The following is a 16,050-nucleotide window of genomic DNA, read 5'->3' on the forward strand; positions in this document are numbered from 1 at the left end:
ATAATGTTTGAAAGTGGTTGTACAGGCCACTGTAAAAACCTCAGACAATCCATTTTATTATTCTATTGTATCATTAGACTTAAGTCAATGTTGATATTTTTACTTAAAGGTCACATATTACCTCCTTTTCAACATGTTTCAATAAGACTCACAGCTCCTCAAAACATGTCTGTGAAGTCTCTTGCTAAAAATCCACTCTGATCCTGTATTTGATCATGCCTATAAACCCCTCTATTTCAATCCTCCTCAGAACAGGCTGTTTCTGTGTCTGTAGCTTTAAATGTAAGTGAGCTGGGTTTAACCACGCCCCTCTCTGAAGGGGATGCGGCTCGGGCTTTCTCGCACCATGCTCTATGGTTTACAGTGAGAAGGCAAAACAACCACCTAGCTGTGGGAGTGTCACCCACCTGGGGGAGGGGTTTCTTCCCTTTGTGATGTCATTAAGGGAAAATCTCCAAATGACCTGTTTGAGCACGCATTTTCTGAAAAGCAGAGCCGGCAGAAGACGCAGAGGATGGACTTTTCTCATATTCTTTTTTTTTTTTTAGATAGGATAGGAACACATATTAGTGTTTGAAAAACATGGTAAAGTGTATTTTTCATTTAGCATCATTAGACTTTTTAATTAGAAATGTCTTTTTAAAATCCATGTAAAGCATTTGATCAGTTTTATCCTTGGATTAAAAGTTTGAATTGCCAAAAGGAGCTTGTAAACTTCAAAAGGTACATTTTGAACCCACGTATGTCAAACCTTGTTCAATCTCTGTATACTTAAAGGAGAGAAGTTAAACGCATTCCACGGTGCAGGGAAAGAAAAACAACAGCACTGACAAGAAAACAGCAAACAAACACACTCACTCCATGCAGCAAAAACATAGCTAGGTTTTGCTGAAGTGAAGTTCTGGCGAGGACTTCGCTGTTTTTAGTGATTGAAATAGTGTTGCAGGTGCTGTATAAGTGTTCCCAGTGCCCAAATCTGGCAGTTTAGAGGAGATGGTAGATTAACAAGCCTGTTCTGCAGCTCTACAGTGTGTTCAATGGTGGCCGCCACCTGCCCTCCAGGCCTCTGCAACACTCACATTACTGAAGCTATGAATAGGTTGACAAGCTCGCTCGCTGATGGCAAATGTATTTAACTATCTGCAACTCCCAGGGTAATAAACATTCACAATGATTTAATTGACATGCTCTGAAATGATACAGAAGAAAAAAATAATATTATACAACTACTGCGATCATTCGGCATCACTAAAAGTCTCCAGACATTGCATGCACATTTACTACATATAGGAACAAAATAACCATTTACATTGAAATGAAAAGCTAGACTACTCCTTGGCTAATAAAAGCTTAAAAAACAGGAATCAGGTCTCTAATTTTCAATCAAATCCAATGTATAAATGCAGCACTTTTTAAAGAGAGCTGCCAAGACCAAAAACATTAAAGAAGTAGCGTCCCTGTTTTGGATTGTCTCAGTTCTGTGTTTTAAAGTTGTGAATCTGGTGTATTTTGAGGTTAAGCGTGTGCTAATGTGCTAATGTGCTAATGTGGAGAGGGTTTCTGACCAGAATCTACTGTTCATATGTAGTCACACTTTTTACATGGTGCAGGGTGGTTTCTGATAAACCCCCCACACTTCTTGGACTGAGACATTCAACACTGTCTCATTCAAAGCACTCAGTAGGTTGACCACCTCTATGGTAGCACAACCCCCCCACCCTCTGCATTTATGGTGCCAAGGACAGATCTATGTCATAAAGGCCTGGACGGTGGCAGCTCTCCCCGGTTGTAAGGACAGGAGGAGCCCCGCGCTTTGTCACAATCAGACCTGTGTAAGAACAGTACATTTAAAGGTGAGGGGATCTGACACATGAAATATTTCCCCCTCCGTCTTAGATCTGAGCAGCACTGACAGCCTCCATTTGTTATTTTTATGATGCAGCGCTGCAGTCTTAGATAACACAGCCCTCATCTTCGCCCTTCACCTCCTCTTCATGTCCCTGCCTCCAGCCTCTTTCCCGGCTCTTTGTTATTTGTTTTCTTTTATTTACACATCTTAGACATACTCCAGTTTTCTTTATGTGTTGGAGATGGTCACAGTTATTCCTCTTTCATAGAGAACAAAGCCGTGGAAAAGCAGGGCTACAACAAACAAAATCTTTCAGACATTAATTCCCAAAAACAATATGCTTACTGAATATAATTCAGGAAATAGACTATCGGGTTGAAAGAATATCCTGTAGGATTTGAATGCAGCCCTTCCATTCAGCATGCATGGTCAATTTTAGAGATCACTACACGGTTTTTACAAAAGCAGTGAGGTTTTCGGTGTTATATTCTGTTGTGTTTTTCTTTGTTCGTGCATGCTAGGTAGCCTACGTCTTTTGTTTGTGCTGTAATGCAGATAAAAAACACAAGTGCAGGAGAGAAAAAGGCACTTTTCTTTGTATGAAATAAATTAAATATGTGGAATAAAACCAAAAAGGCAAGAAGCATTACACTGAAAGTATATATTTTTTGCTTTTAAGTTCAATGCAGCATGAAGTAATACCAGTAGTTCTTTTAAAAGCTAAATAAATCGGCCTTTTTAAAATGGAAAAATGGAGGCTATAGTTTTATCCCAACTCCAGATCAGCAGCACTTCTGACATCGCCCTGTCGCTGCGCAGAAAGAACCCCCCCTTTCCTCCTTTCAACCCCTCCGCACCTACTCCCCCATACCCCCCCCCACCCTCCAATGTGTCACCTGTATGGAAGCCCCAGAGCCTGGGTGCCAGAGGTAATTACAGCAGCTTGGAGCTCCCAGAGGAGGGCAGCGCTGGCAGGTCACTGCCCTGGGAGAGAGAGGTGGAAACCAAGGACACACAACTCCAGGATAAGCTCTTGTCTTTGGGTTGTGGAGGAGTCTAGCTGGTGGAGACGGAGCAAAACGGAGCAGGAATGAGAAAGACGTGCTGCAGTAGAAAGGTCTTAATCAAGATTTGTTCGCTCAGATAGATGGTTGGTACAAGAGCGGAAAATGGAAAGGGGGCCGGTATTAAAAAGTGGGGAAAAAAGGAGGACTTAAAAATGAGAGTGAGCTAGACAAAAGACAACTTGAAGGAGGATGGTGGGTGCTTCAGTGTGTCTTGGTGAAGGCGTGACACAGAGTGGAGTGGAGTATATAGTCTGGCAGAGGGGCCTGGGGATCCTCCACTACTGTCACCTTGGCTCTAAGTCTCAGTGCTGGTCCAACTGTCAGCTCAACTTTAAATCTAAACAGTCCAAAATGGAGTCGCAGCCTAAAGTACAGTTTGTCTTCATGAACACTGGCTTTTACCACCATGTTAAACCACAGCAATGTGCTGCATACTGATTTATCATTTCAACATGCAAAACGATGGCAGGGTAATTTATTACCAGCTTGTCATTTGCGTAGGTTGACACAGTTTGAAGATGCACAAGATGATTTTATAGATCTAATTATAACTGTAGTTCAGAAGTATGTAAAAAAAAAAAAAAAAGAGGCTTCATACTTGATTGATATATTCATGTGCACAGAAGAGATTTTAATGAAATATACCTTTCATTTCCGCTGTACATTTCAATAAAAAGGCCAGACTCGCTGTTTTTTTCAGGTATCAGATTAAATATGAGCAGGCCATCCCTCAGCCGTGACAGCAGTAAATGAAAGGGATATCTTTGTTCAAGCAGAGTAAACAGACGGGGGGGAAATGCCTGAAATCTGCCTTACAGTGTGAGCCCTGGGCTCTTTTAATCTTGATGTTCTGGGCCTGCTTCCAGCTACTTTGTATGTATGTATCTTAAATGGTGCACAACTGTTATTCTAATCCCAAGAGGGAAGCAGCCTTCAAAGCAAAAAAAAAAAAAAAAAAATCCTCCTTCCTGATGAAGCCCATGGGGTGTCTCACATTTGTTTGGCGGCTTGCTTTCGTTACATGTCGGGTGATCTGCACCGCAAGTCCTGCTTTGCTTCCCCCCTCCACTCCGTTAAAAAAGAGAAGAAATGGGACCGGATCCAAACTAAGGGTAAACTGTTTTATAGTTGCTGAACAACAAATAAACAAACATCTGGAAGCATTCAGATCGGCCCATTAGAAGGGCTCTGGGCTTTGCCAAAAAGGGGTAAATGATGAGGAATGGGCTGTCGAAAGGCTGGCGGAGACAGGGGAGAGGCCAGATGACGGAGCTGTGGGTGCTAAGCACTGCCTTTTAGAGCTCAGCTGGGCTCGGAGAGATCTACACCTGCTGCTATCTCACTCCTCCCCTCCTTCCCTCCACCCGACATCTGGATGGGATACATGACTAATGGGTGACAAAACTGCTTGCGTTGAAACTTAGCTGTTGTCGATATGAAGGGAAAGGTTGTTGCTCTGACTGATGACTTAATGGTCTTTGCACAGTACACTTTGTCAAAATGTAGGGTGAGTTTTACAGCTTAAAGAAAGTAAATGCACCAAATCAGAAATACAGTTGCCTGTATAAGAACAAGAGATGATGCTATTATTAATAACACGATGGAGAGATGCTGGAGGGAAAACAAAATTAACTTTTCTAAAAATCCGGTTATTTGAAGTGAACACACATACTGGAAAGAATCCTTGGTAAATGAATTGAAATATTACCTCAGACATCTGTTTCTTTACTCCCCAGTTGTTTCCCCGTGCTTATCTTGACTGATTCTGTCCTTTTCTGTCTGATGTCACTCTGCAGTTAGAAATAAAGCTCTCATCTCCCTACCGATAATCTTCCCATTCTGGTTTGGACTGCCTCGCCATGTTGCATGAGTATGGAAATGTCCTCTCTGGCAGGCGTTGAGAAAAGACAGAGCACCTTTGACGTTTCCCATTAGACACGTGTACGTGCTCTGCTAGACATTTCAGTCAGCCTCGTAATGATTATACCAGCAGGATCTGTCCCCTGATAAACATCACTCTTAAAAAACAAAGCCTTACACTGGCCCACAAAACTTTAAAAAGAGGCATATGGAAAGAACAAAGTGTAAGCTTTTCCTCTGCACTGGTCCAGAGTAGCCTTTCGCAGATCTGCTTTCTGTAAACTTTTTATGTTGAGCTCAACTTTATTGCGTGCATTGAACATCAGAAAAAGATGGATGATGAAATATTGTCAAAGGGAATGATATATACAGATCTTACTGCCAGATAGACCATCAGCTTGTGTTGAGTGAGCCTCTGCACAAAACTGTCTGAGGTGTGTTGACAAAGTAAAGACGTGGCCTTCTTCCCGGGTACTGAGTTCATAAAGCTGTTTCCCCAGCATTCGTCACTGCATGAACGTTTTATTTCTTTGCCATCTTTGCCAGTTTGTAACTGATGAGGTGCTTGAGACAAGTTTCAAAAGACCCAGTGTTAGTTTTTTTCTTCCATTTTTAACCACAAAAATGAAACCCACAAAAGCTCTGTATGGACATGCAAACTTGCCCCCACAGTGCACTTCTTTATGTTACATATTACTGCATTAACTTTACTGTTGGGTTACTTGTGCTACATGGTATACACATGTTTTAAAAAAAAGTTCTCCAATAATAATGTTACAATATGTCAATTGCACCGCCAGGGGCCTCTCAATCAATACTACAAGAACAAAAGATGAAGTCGGGGCTAGCGGGGAATCATGGGAGTTCTCTCGGCTATTCTCCAGAGGTTGTTACTGTACATTTGAGTGAATGAAGATAGATGCATAAGATTTTTTGTTTAAAAAACACAATTTACACATGTACAGGATAAGATCTGCAAAGAGGAAACTAGCTTTATCTGTAAGGGTCGCAAAAGTTCCTCACAGGAGCTTTAATCAAAGAATGGCAAGATGTTGTTGTCATAGGAAATACTGTGGACTGTATGCATTAACTGGACAGGATCAGCAAACTGAAAGACAATCCACAATGTCTACAGGAGCTGCTAACATCTGAAAAATAATCCTCATAAGTAAATAATCTGTATACTTCTTCTTTTCCCCCTTGACTGTTTCCGATATAGTCTTGGTGTTGTTACAAGCCTTCAAGTAAGTAGGTTTGTAAATAAATGTTTAGAACTAAGCCCAGTCACTTGTATCTATGGGTGGTAAAAAGTTAGAAATGTACAAAAAAAATTTAATAAAAATCTAAAGGAAGCTCAACTTTACCCTGAAGATGTTTTGATTAAATCAGTTTGCCTTCGATGAATGAATATGAAATATGAATCAGTTAGTATGTCATATAAAGTGATATGTATGTGTCAAGCAGCAACCTCCAGTGTTAAAAATAAAGTGAAATTCATTTTTTGGCTGAGTTGACAGTCAGGCAGGCAAGTTGTAGCTGTTTTGACCGGGGGCTAAAGCCTCAACTCCACCTCGTGTCTGTTTCTAGATTGATCCATCCAAAGTTAGGTGAAGTCAGCATTTTCAATATAGTGCTCTTTAGAAACCACTGGGTGACTTCAATGAAATTCAATCCAGTATTTTTCATAGTCTATGGTACTGTATGTGTTTGTCCTCATAAAAACTCACTGCACTTTTGGTGTGTGTGTGTGTGTGTGTGTGTGTGTGTGTGTGTGTGTGTGTGTGTGTGTGTGTGTGTGTGTGTGTGTGTGTGTGTGTGTGTGTGACCTACTCAAGCAGACAAAACTGGACACTCATTTCTAAACTTGTTCCATGAAACATGTTTTTAGACCTGTATTCAATAATAATAAACAGGAACCAGAAAAATCAGTCCCATTTAGATCTATCTATTCTTATGGGAGGTAGGTAGCTCCTGCTGCATATCACAGCAAATCACAATGGTATACACTCCCTGTATGCGAGGACAGGCTCTATTTCCTTTTTGTGAGTCAGATGATATGGTATTATTCCTCCCAGGAGTGGATTGGCTCAGCTACATGAATATCCATTAAAGCAGGTCTATGGAGATGGATGAGGCGAGAGGGGACGAGGCAAACTAGGCCTGCAATCCTTCACCGTGGCTTCCCATAATACTGCACTGTCCGCATCCAGAGTGATGAGAGCTCATTTTTGGAGGCAGGCCTGTCCTTGTTATAACTAACCCTGAAAATCACCTTTTATGCCTTCTCCTTCAGAACGAGGTTAGATTAAAATGCCAGGATAACCTCCTCCACTTCCATGACAGGCTTAACCGCCAAACGATGACGTGCCAGCTCAAAACTGTTTTGAGAAAGCTGCCTTCCACCAAGTGTCATTATCTCTCCGTTATCCGATGACACTCCGCACGGTGTGTGAATAATTCTGTTTGTGCTGGGTTTGGGGAAATGTCAGTGACACTATTGTTTTTACCTTTCCTTTTGATGTAGCTGAAAGAGTCTCCTGAGTGTCTTGGGTTCTTAAACTGATGTTGGATGTATACAGTAAAAACTCAAAGTAGAAAGATGGGAATGTCAGCATCTGAGCTTTTCCAAGATATTTGTTTGTTAGCACTTCTTACGAGTGGATTAAAAGTAAGTATGTCTTTCTGTGACATTCTACCTTATTAAAGGATGTTTCTTTGTTCATTTAAATTGTGCTGGATTTGTATTGACTTTAGTGATCCAAACTACTGCATTATGATGCCACATAAGTTAATTTAAAAACTGAGACATTTTCTACTTCTCACATCTGTTATGCTGCAGTTTGGTGGAACACCTACATTGTTTGTAGTAAACAATGAGCCTGACATTTCCATCAAACTTTATAATATCTTAAACCATTACTGTGAAAGTTGATGGTTTCAAATGTTGAATCGTTTTATTTGCAACAGGAAAATATCCATCTGTGACAATTGCAGACCAACCTTTTGTTAATTATGATACAGTTGTCCAATTTCGATACCATATCAGTATCGGTCTCTGATTCCACGAATGCTTTACCAGATGGTATTGCACACATTTGTCAAGGAACCGATCTAATATAAAAAACCACCAAAGCCACAAAAATACCAACCAGTTTTAGGCTAATTAACAAGGCAAATTGGTTTCAGGTCTAATATTAGTAAAACACAAAACTACAGTGTTTGCAGAAAGTGGCATGTTAGTCAAAGTTAGCAAACTGTTCGCAATCTTTATATCTTAACCATTGGTGGAAAAATCCAATAATCAGTAAAATGAAGGACAAAAGATGGAATAGTCTGTATTTTATATATGATGGTAGCATCCCAAAAGTCTAAGCAATATGCTGGCTTTTTCTCCAAATACTTCATAATGACAGAAATGTACATGAATTTCTTCCAAGCAGGCCCAGCCCTCTTGGAAAAACAAACCGCTGGTGCCTTGGACCTTGCTCACTCACCAGTTGTGCTGGTCATTTTCAAGAAAAAGTAACAGAACATAAATCACCCAAGTAAATTGTTCTGACTTTCAGAATTACTTCTGAAATTCTGCTATTTCTTATGCAGTTATACTATTATTCATTTCCCACCATGATCTGGAGTAGTGGTTTGGGATATCAGCCTGTGCTTTCCAGCCGTACTTTCAGTCAGAAGTTGGTGCTGGTTTCTGTAGTCATCATGGTTTCCAAAGGTGGAAGTCCATCAAAGTAATTTAGAAGGGGGTTAGCTGCCAGATGGTTTTGGATATTTTTACAGCAGGATGGATGTTTGGTCAACCAGTTTTTTTCTGTGTCAATAGCCCTTGAAACAAATTGCTTGGTGAGCAGGCGGAGTCTGTCGGTGTGAGGGTGCTCCCCACCCTTCATGCTGATGAATAGCTGCGAACGTGCTGGCAGATGCTGGACAACTTGTCATGCTAAAGGAGACAGGGTCAGACCTCAGTTAGTCCTTGTAGCTTCGTAATCAATGTGCATCACTGAGGATGTTTTTGCTGATATTTTAGGTTGTAAATTGTAATGTAGGATAAGAAAATGAGACAGTACTTTTTAAACATTTTGTCTCTTTGGTTTATGATGTATCATATATCTAAATCAGTGTGTGTTTAATGAATTATATTCTGAGTAGACTGTAGATCGTAATTCTTGGATAACTCATCTCACACAGTAATCATTCAAGATGAAAACATGCCTTAATGCTAGTCTGGTTAATGGCTCCAACAAATTAGATTCCAATTCACTCTGTGCCCAGTTTATCATGCCGGGTGACAACACATTCTGCATGGCTTAACAGCTGTGCTATATCACTAAACCTTTCTGTCAGGCATGATCGTAACGGAGCTATACATGCCATGGATTCACTAATATGCTGCAAAAAAAGGGACCACCAGTGATAATTTACGCCGCAACATAGAGTGGTGGGCTTTTAGAGGACCAGCTCCAAGGGATACTTAAACATAGTTACACCTAGCCTTCCCTGGTTTTCCAATCACTATGTGACAACAAACCAGATGATCAATGTGATGGTACAGTAGTGATATGCATGCTATTTGGAACCACTGTATACCCATGCATAGCGTAGTGGGAAGATCAAAGTCGACCCCACAGTATGTAGACATAAAATGAAGATATTATAGGCAGGATTTATGTGCAAAAGCTACTGTCAGGTCAGCCTTTACATAGACTTATCATGCCTTTACAATAACAAGTATCCCAACATACTAATTATTGACAGTGTGCACAGGTCTTAGCTTAAGATCTTAAGATTCTGAATCAGTATTTTATAATCATTTAAGAACAACTGACCTAGCCTAGCCTAGATCCTTAAGAATGATCCCATTATATTTTTGTAGTTTTATTCTACTAATGTTTTGGTTATAACATTGTACTCATTAAAATACATACTTTAGTAACTACTCTTAAAAAGAAATGTGCACTAAGATAGCTTTTACCCAGAAAAACATTTCAGCCAGATTATGGGAACAACTTTCTCGATAGTTAAATCAAAACGTGACTAAAATGTTGGTTATAACCCATCATAGCATGAGAAATGAAACATGCCGTATTGAACTTCCCTGAACATCAATGTGTTTTCCCAAAAATTATCTTTACACCTCTCAGAAGTGGAAAACAAAACTGCATGGTGAATGAGAATGAGAATCATAACATTTCCCCCAAAACAAGTTAAACAAATCTACAGAAGGATTTAAACCAAACACATAACACCCATAAAGATGCACTTATTGATTCAAATTTACCTCCACTGGAGAAAACAGGCAAATCTATGTAAAATTAGACTTTAAACACCTCCACATAGCAGTAATGGAATAATCCTTGTGTTCGACAAGGTCATAAACGACAGTTTAAATTTCCTGAGGCCCTTATAAGCTCAATGAAAATGAATAGATGAGTGTGTAAATATGAATAATTGTTTCAAGTTTTATTTTCAATGCAACTAGTTAAATATAATTACATACGCATCATCAAGTCGGTAGTGCAGGCATTCAAAGTGTGCATGACTGTGACCATAGTTTATTTGGACTATTGTTGGTTCTGCAGTATCATACAAACAGAAACACACACTCAGACACAGGTACCCCCAATGCTCCAAAGCCATTGTGGTGGAAAGAGCTGAACTCATCTGTCAATTACGGTAAGCTCCATTGGGCCGTTGTCTAAACTGTTTTCTCACTCACCGGTGAATCCAGTGATTTATTGTCAACTGCCTCGGCATCAATATACAATTGGGAGACACTAAGCTGTGATGTCTGAACACCAACTATTGTCAGACTATCAGCATAGCTCACATTAGGTGCCATTTAGATTATTCATTGCATCAGGCTGGGAGACGGCCATTATCCAACACACTGGGATTTCAGTTGTATGGATCTGAGCTTCTGTTTACTTTAAAATCACTATCTGACTGAATGAGCTACGTCTGAGCTCAAACTAATACAGGTGAGAGTCAGCTAATCCTGGCTTCTTTATGCTTCACAAGATCATCTGGAAATAAGTATGTAAGCTATTTTCTTGAACTTACATGCATTATATCTCTCTTACAATATAAAGAGGAGCCAGTGTTAAAGAAAGTAGCCTCCCGTTGTGGTTTGTTCAGCATCAATATTCCAACCAGAATGAAAGGAGCGGGGGGTCACTGAAATGCTTGGAAGTCCAAAACAACCTTTTAATCTGTCACTTTGATTTCTTGATTAAGTCACTTTAAACAGATGGAGCAGGTTTTCCTGTCCAGATAATACAAGCGGACAAGTTATTTCGCCATCATAATTTGACTCGAAGATAGTTTCTGGCATGTTATGTCGCTGCAGCGCACAATGATTGGATTGACTGAGTCATTTTGGTCAAACATGAATTCATCCCAGATTGTTGTGATTTAAAAGTCTGTTTGCTTTATTCCTCATCTCACATGACAAAAATGCATTCAAAACTAAACCTTCAGAATTGGTAGCCATCAAAGTCTGTTACATATGCTCAGAAAGATGTTATTCTGTTTTCTCAGAAAAGAAGAACTCGGTAAAATAAAATTGAATTGAAATATTGAAAACTTTGAAAACTACATATTCAAGTGAAAGCAAGTAGAACATTTTCATTGTTTGGAGCGCTGAGCGCCTTGAGACCTTGAAAGCTAAAATATGTCTCTCCATTTGACACCATTAGCAAGTGTTAACACATAACCTTTGGCAGCATTGGCCAACAGCTCTACACTGTTTTAGGCATCTTCTGCAGCAGCAGATCTGAGATAAGGAATCGGACAGAAATACGGGAGGAGGGCATGATATCAGATAAAGTGAAATGAACATGTTCACATGTCTTGCGGTGGGAGTCTTTGTTTGCACACTATGACCCTGAGATTCAATGTCTCAGGGCTAGCCCACTGTTTTGTTTTGTGCACTCTGATCCATTGTGTTTCTGATTAAAATAACAAGCTTGGTCTTATTTTTCTCCTCCTTTAACCCTCATGGTAAAGAAATATCTACATTGTTTTGCAAGAGTACACCTTGTTAAGAATATGCTGTATGATTGCCTGGGTTATTGTTTTCTCAGGCAGCTGAGAGAACGAAATTAAGATAACCTTGGGAGAGGAGCGATAACACAGCCATGGGCGTCCATCTTTCCTGCCATCACTAACCCCGTGTGACATTTCAACTGAAGAACGACTCCTGCCACAGCGCTAACAGCTTATTTGGACTTTTTACACAATACTTGAAGGGATATCTTTTTTTCTTATTGTATCGCCTCCTTGGTCAGCTTGAATTGCGGTCTGCTGTTAGCCATTAGACTATGGCGAGGTAATCCTGACAGATACAATGAACAAATCAAGGATATTAGCGCTGTGATGTGCAGTCGATAATATTTGGCTTCATTAATTCCCATGCCCTGAGATGACACCCAGCCCCTATTAGGTTTGAAATCTCATCCCCTTCTCCTCTATACCTCAGCTGTGGCTCAACCAAGCAGCCAAGCAGATAATACGCTCTGAGCTCTGAAACATGTACCATTATAATTAGCTTTGTCAGGTCCTAGCCCCTACAACCCTCATGCAGATAATATGATAATATGTCTTCATAACCGGCTGACCTTACATGCTCAATATTTCTCCCCTTATGAAGATTACATGTCAATAAAGTAATTGAGTCCCGGGGTGTGTGGCAAGTGAAGATTTAGGTTATTGGACTTTTCGGGGCAGTGATGTATGAGCGTTATTATTCTACCTGTCAGGGGATGTGCAGGGGGCTGGGGACTGTCCGAGAGTGTCATGGGGGAAAGGAGAGGAGAGGGGCAGTTGAGAGTAAGAGAGAGAAAGAGAGTTAAGGCCAAAGAGGAAGACGGGAGAGTGCAGGAAGAGAGAAGAGAAAGTGAGGGGGGTGGAAATAAAAAGAAGAGGGAGGACTGGAGAAAGCAGAAGAGGCGAGATCATTTCTCACATGCAGGGGACAGATGCACAGTTAATCATCCCCTCATACCTTTATCTCTCCGCCCCCTCCCTCACTTTCTGCATATGAACGGGGGATATGTCATATTAATTAGGAGAAGTAGAGTTACAGTGGAGCCATCCGTCTACTTGGGACACACAGAGGCCAGAGGGGCATGAAATATTCCACACAACACAAACCTATCATCACCTCTGCCTCACACCTGATTGGCTGCTGGGGGTTCGTCAGTATAAATCCTGGCAGGGAATTACCGCATGCAATTAGGACAAACCATAATTTTTTTTTGGTGCATATGATGTCACCAGGGATAGATTTTTCATCATTTCAACCTGGTATTTACACAATGTGGTGGTTTGCATGTGTCCCACGTCAGCCTGTTTAGAATTTCATGTTTATAGTTTCAAAGTATTCAAATAAATGTGTATATTTTAATCTTATATTTAACAAAATAATCAGTATTTCTGTAAATGTTCTGGTAGAAGGTTTTTGTTTTGATTTTAACTGCAGTACATGTGTGGGTTTCATTGATTTCTTCCTCTAAAGATGACATCACTGAAACAGTTTATCTAACAATGCACTTCTTGTTTTTGTAGCTTCACAACATCAAGGTAGTATTCCTGATCTAAACTTTACACCAGTGTAGTGATCTGTACTTTTTATTCTCCTCTTCTTTTTTTTTTTTCCTGCCACACATTGTGACACGTTGTGCTAAATGCTCTATGTCAAGGTGCTGTTTTGTCCATCATAATTTGACTGTCAGTGCTGGAGACAGAGGAAATGGGATGTGAAAATGAGTGTGGTCGATTGAGGTCCAACAATGAAGGTTACACACGTTTTCAGCTGCGAGAGAGGGAGAAATAGAAGCAGGGGACACACAAAGGCAGTGTGGGAGAGCAATGTTAAAGGATATTTTACCATGTCCTTTCGGATTAGGCCTGGAGATTGATATCTTCCAGTCAGATGAAGCTCTGATGTGAGTGATCCGGCCCCTCCATCATTGTGACATGCCGCTCTCGGCTAACGCTCATCCGTGTTGATGGGCACGCCCTGTGCCACAAGGGCCCCAGCTAACATACCCACCTTCCTTTCTCCCAAACTCTGTCCACCTCACTCTGCCATCTCTGTTCTTTTATTTCTATTGCCCTTCTCCCCTGTTTTCTGTCACCATGTCATGTCCAATCACTGTTTGGCTGGCCAGGCACTCAGTCGGGCAGGCAGGGAGCAGGAGCCCCAGGTAGAGAACTGCCTAACAGGCGTCAAGATGGGCACTGAAATGACTCTAATAATGGGGTCCCTGTGTGGCCCAGACAGGCCAGTCAGTTAGCAAGGCCTGAATGGGGAGTAATAAGTGTTTGATGTCTGCAGGGGAAGGAAGTGTGAAGGAGTACAGCCAACCCGGGCACTGCGGTCAGGCAGGTGCAGCCAGCCAGAGGTCTGAGGGGAACAACTGTGGAACAAGACGTCAGATTAGTATTGATATGTGTCACACTAGAGGTTGCTGGGCTGTTTGTTTAAGAGAGTGTCTCAGAGTGGTGGCAGCCAGGCGGTAATTGATGTTGAGCGCACAAAAAAAAGATAAGCTAGAGGACAACCTGACGTACCCGTTACTGACTGAAAGAACAACCATTGTCAATTTCATGGTGTGTTGAAGGAAGAAACTACTCCTCAATGGACGCCTTTATTATCCGCGCATGTTTTTTTTTTGTTGTTGTTTTTTTTTAATGCATTTGTGTAAAACTCCAGCAGCAGTTCCTCTCATGGCAAAATTTGTCGGCCATCTTTGATTTGATGGAAATTGCCACTGACAGGTAGCGAGGTGCCATTTTGTCCACTGAGGCGTGAAGTCCATCATTGTCTGTGTAGTTGAGTTTAGTTAACATGGCACTTAGCGACTGACATTGCTTTCCAGCCAGAAAAACACTGTCATTGTCACGTCATTCATCTTTTGCTAACCAATTTTTGATGTTGAACGCCTCACTGAAGGTTTCTAAGTTTTTTCTACAGTAGGCTGGACACTTTGGGTGCCCTCTAAGTTTAAACTCCACTTCAACCCTTCGACACATTTAAAGCCCCGGTATCATAGGTTGAACAAACCTTTCCCTGATAAAGCCACTGCTGTCCTTTCTACCATGGCTATCTAGTAACAAGCGACTTCTCTTTGAACAGTTTTATGTGGTTGTAATTGACCTGACAATGGGGTTCATTATGCAGTCCCTTTCATGCTGTTTTGCCTGATAATTATTATTTAATGTGTTCAGATGGAGAGCATCATTAATTCATCCCTTCCTCCAATGTCAAAGAGATGAACAGTGAAGTTATCACTCTCTGGTGATTAATATTACGCTCTTTTGTTATTGAATCCTGTCCCAGTGATTAAACCTTCATTGAGTGACTCGCCGCCCGCTCTTATTAACGGCACCATTACCGAACACAGCCAAACCCCTAATTGCGGTTTTCACTTTTTCCAACCCCCCCCCCCTCCTCTGTTTCAGCCAGAGGTTTGAACCACTTATCTGTGCTTTTCTTTTAATTAGAAATCCTGGGTGTAATGAAGAACACAATCGATCAGTGTCAGGAGGCGTGGTGTGCGTGCGTGGTGATTTGGGGATCCACATGTTGACGGAGAAAATGAGCGCTTATGATTACTGGCGTCGTTAGTGGTTTCATGTGCCCTAAAGGGTAGATGAACCCTTTCAATAAGTCGAGCAGTAAATACTTGTCACGATTGTGCTTACAGGAGAGTTTGTGTGTGTTCTAATGCAAAGTGTGTGTTGCTTACATGATGTTCGATGCCTTGAGAAAGACGCTGCAAGGGGACTTTGTAAACTGACTCCCCCGCCTTAAACCTCCCTCGTCTTATCTCCAGGCTGCAGAGCTACTGTAACCACTGTTCTCTTCTGGCTGTATATGGAATAAATGTCACTGAAATTAATTTCACCATTTTTTTTTCATTAGACCCCCCACAACAGTAATCTCTCTCCTCAGTCAAAATTTATGTGCCCCAGAATTCAATTTCCTTCCCATCCTCATAAGTTTAAAATACAAAGACTGATAGGCATTCGTGTGGTTATAACTGTAATTCACCCATCAATGAATAATGCCATCCTCATTTCAAAGTGTTGGATTATAGCCATTTAGTGAACTGACAGTGACAAAGTGTCAGTTTTTATTTGCTGATAAGCTATAAACACAACAGATACACACAGGATGCACTCCATGGCATGTCTAATCCTTGATTGACAAATGTAGTTTGACATGTTGATTGCATTTTGGAGTTTTAGTCCGTCTCATTT

General features: G+C 40.9%; 1 protein-coding gene across 1 annotated transcript in view; it reads left to right on the top strand.

The window, feature by feature from the left end:
* The window catches only part of lrmda (leucine rich melanocyte differentiation associated), a 222,781-nt gene that overhangs the window by 196,239 nt on the left and 10,492 nt on the right, over positions 1-16,050 (top strand). The window lies entirely within an intron of this gene.

Source organism: Labrus bergylta, chromosome 10 (assembly GCF_963930695.1).
Source record: "Labrus bergylta chromosome 10, fLabBer1.1, whole genome shotgun sequence".
Taxonomy (NCBI): domain Eukaryota; kingdom Metazoa; phylum Chordata; class Actinopteri; order Labriformes; family Labridae; genus Labrus; species Labrus bergylta.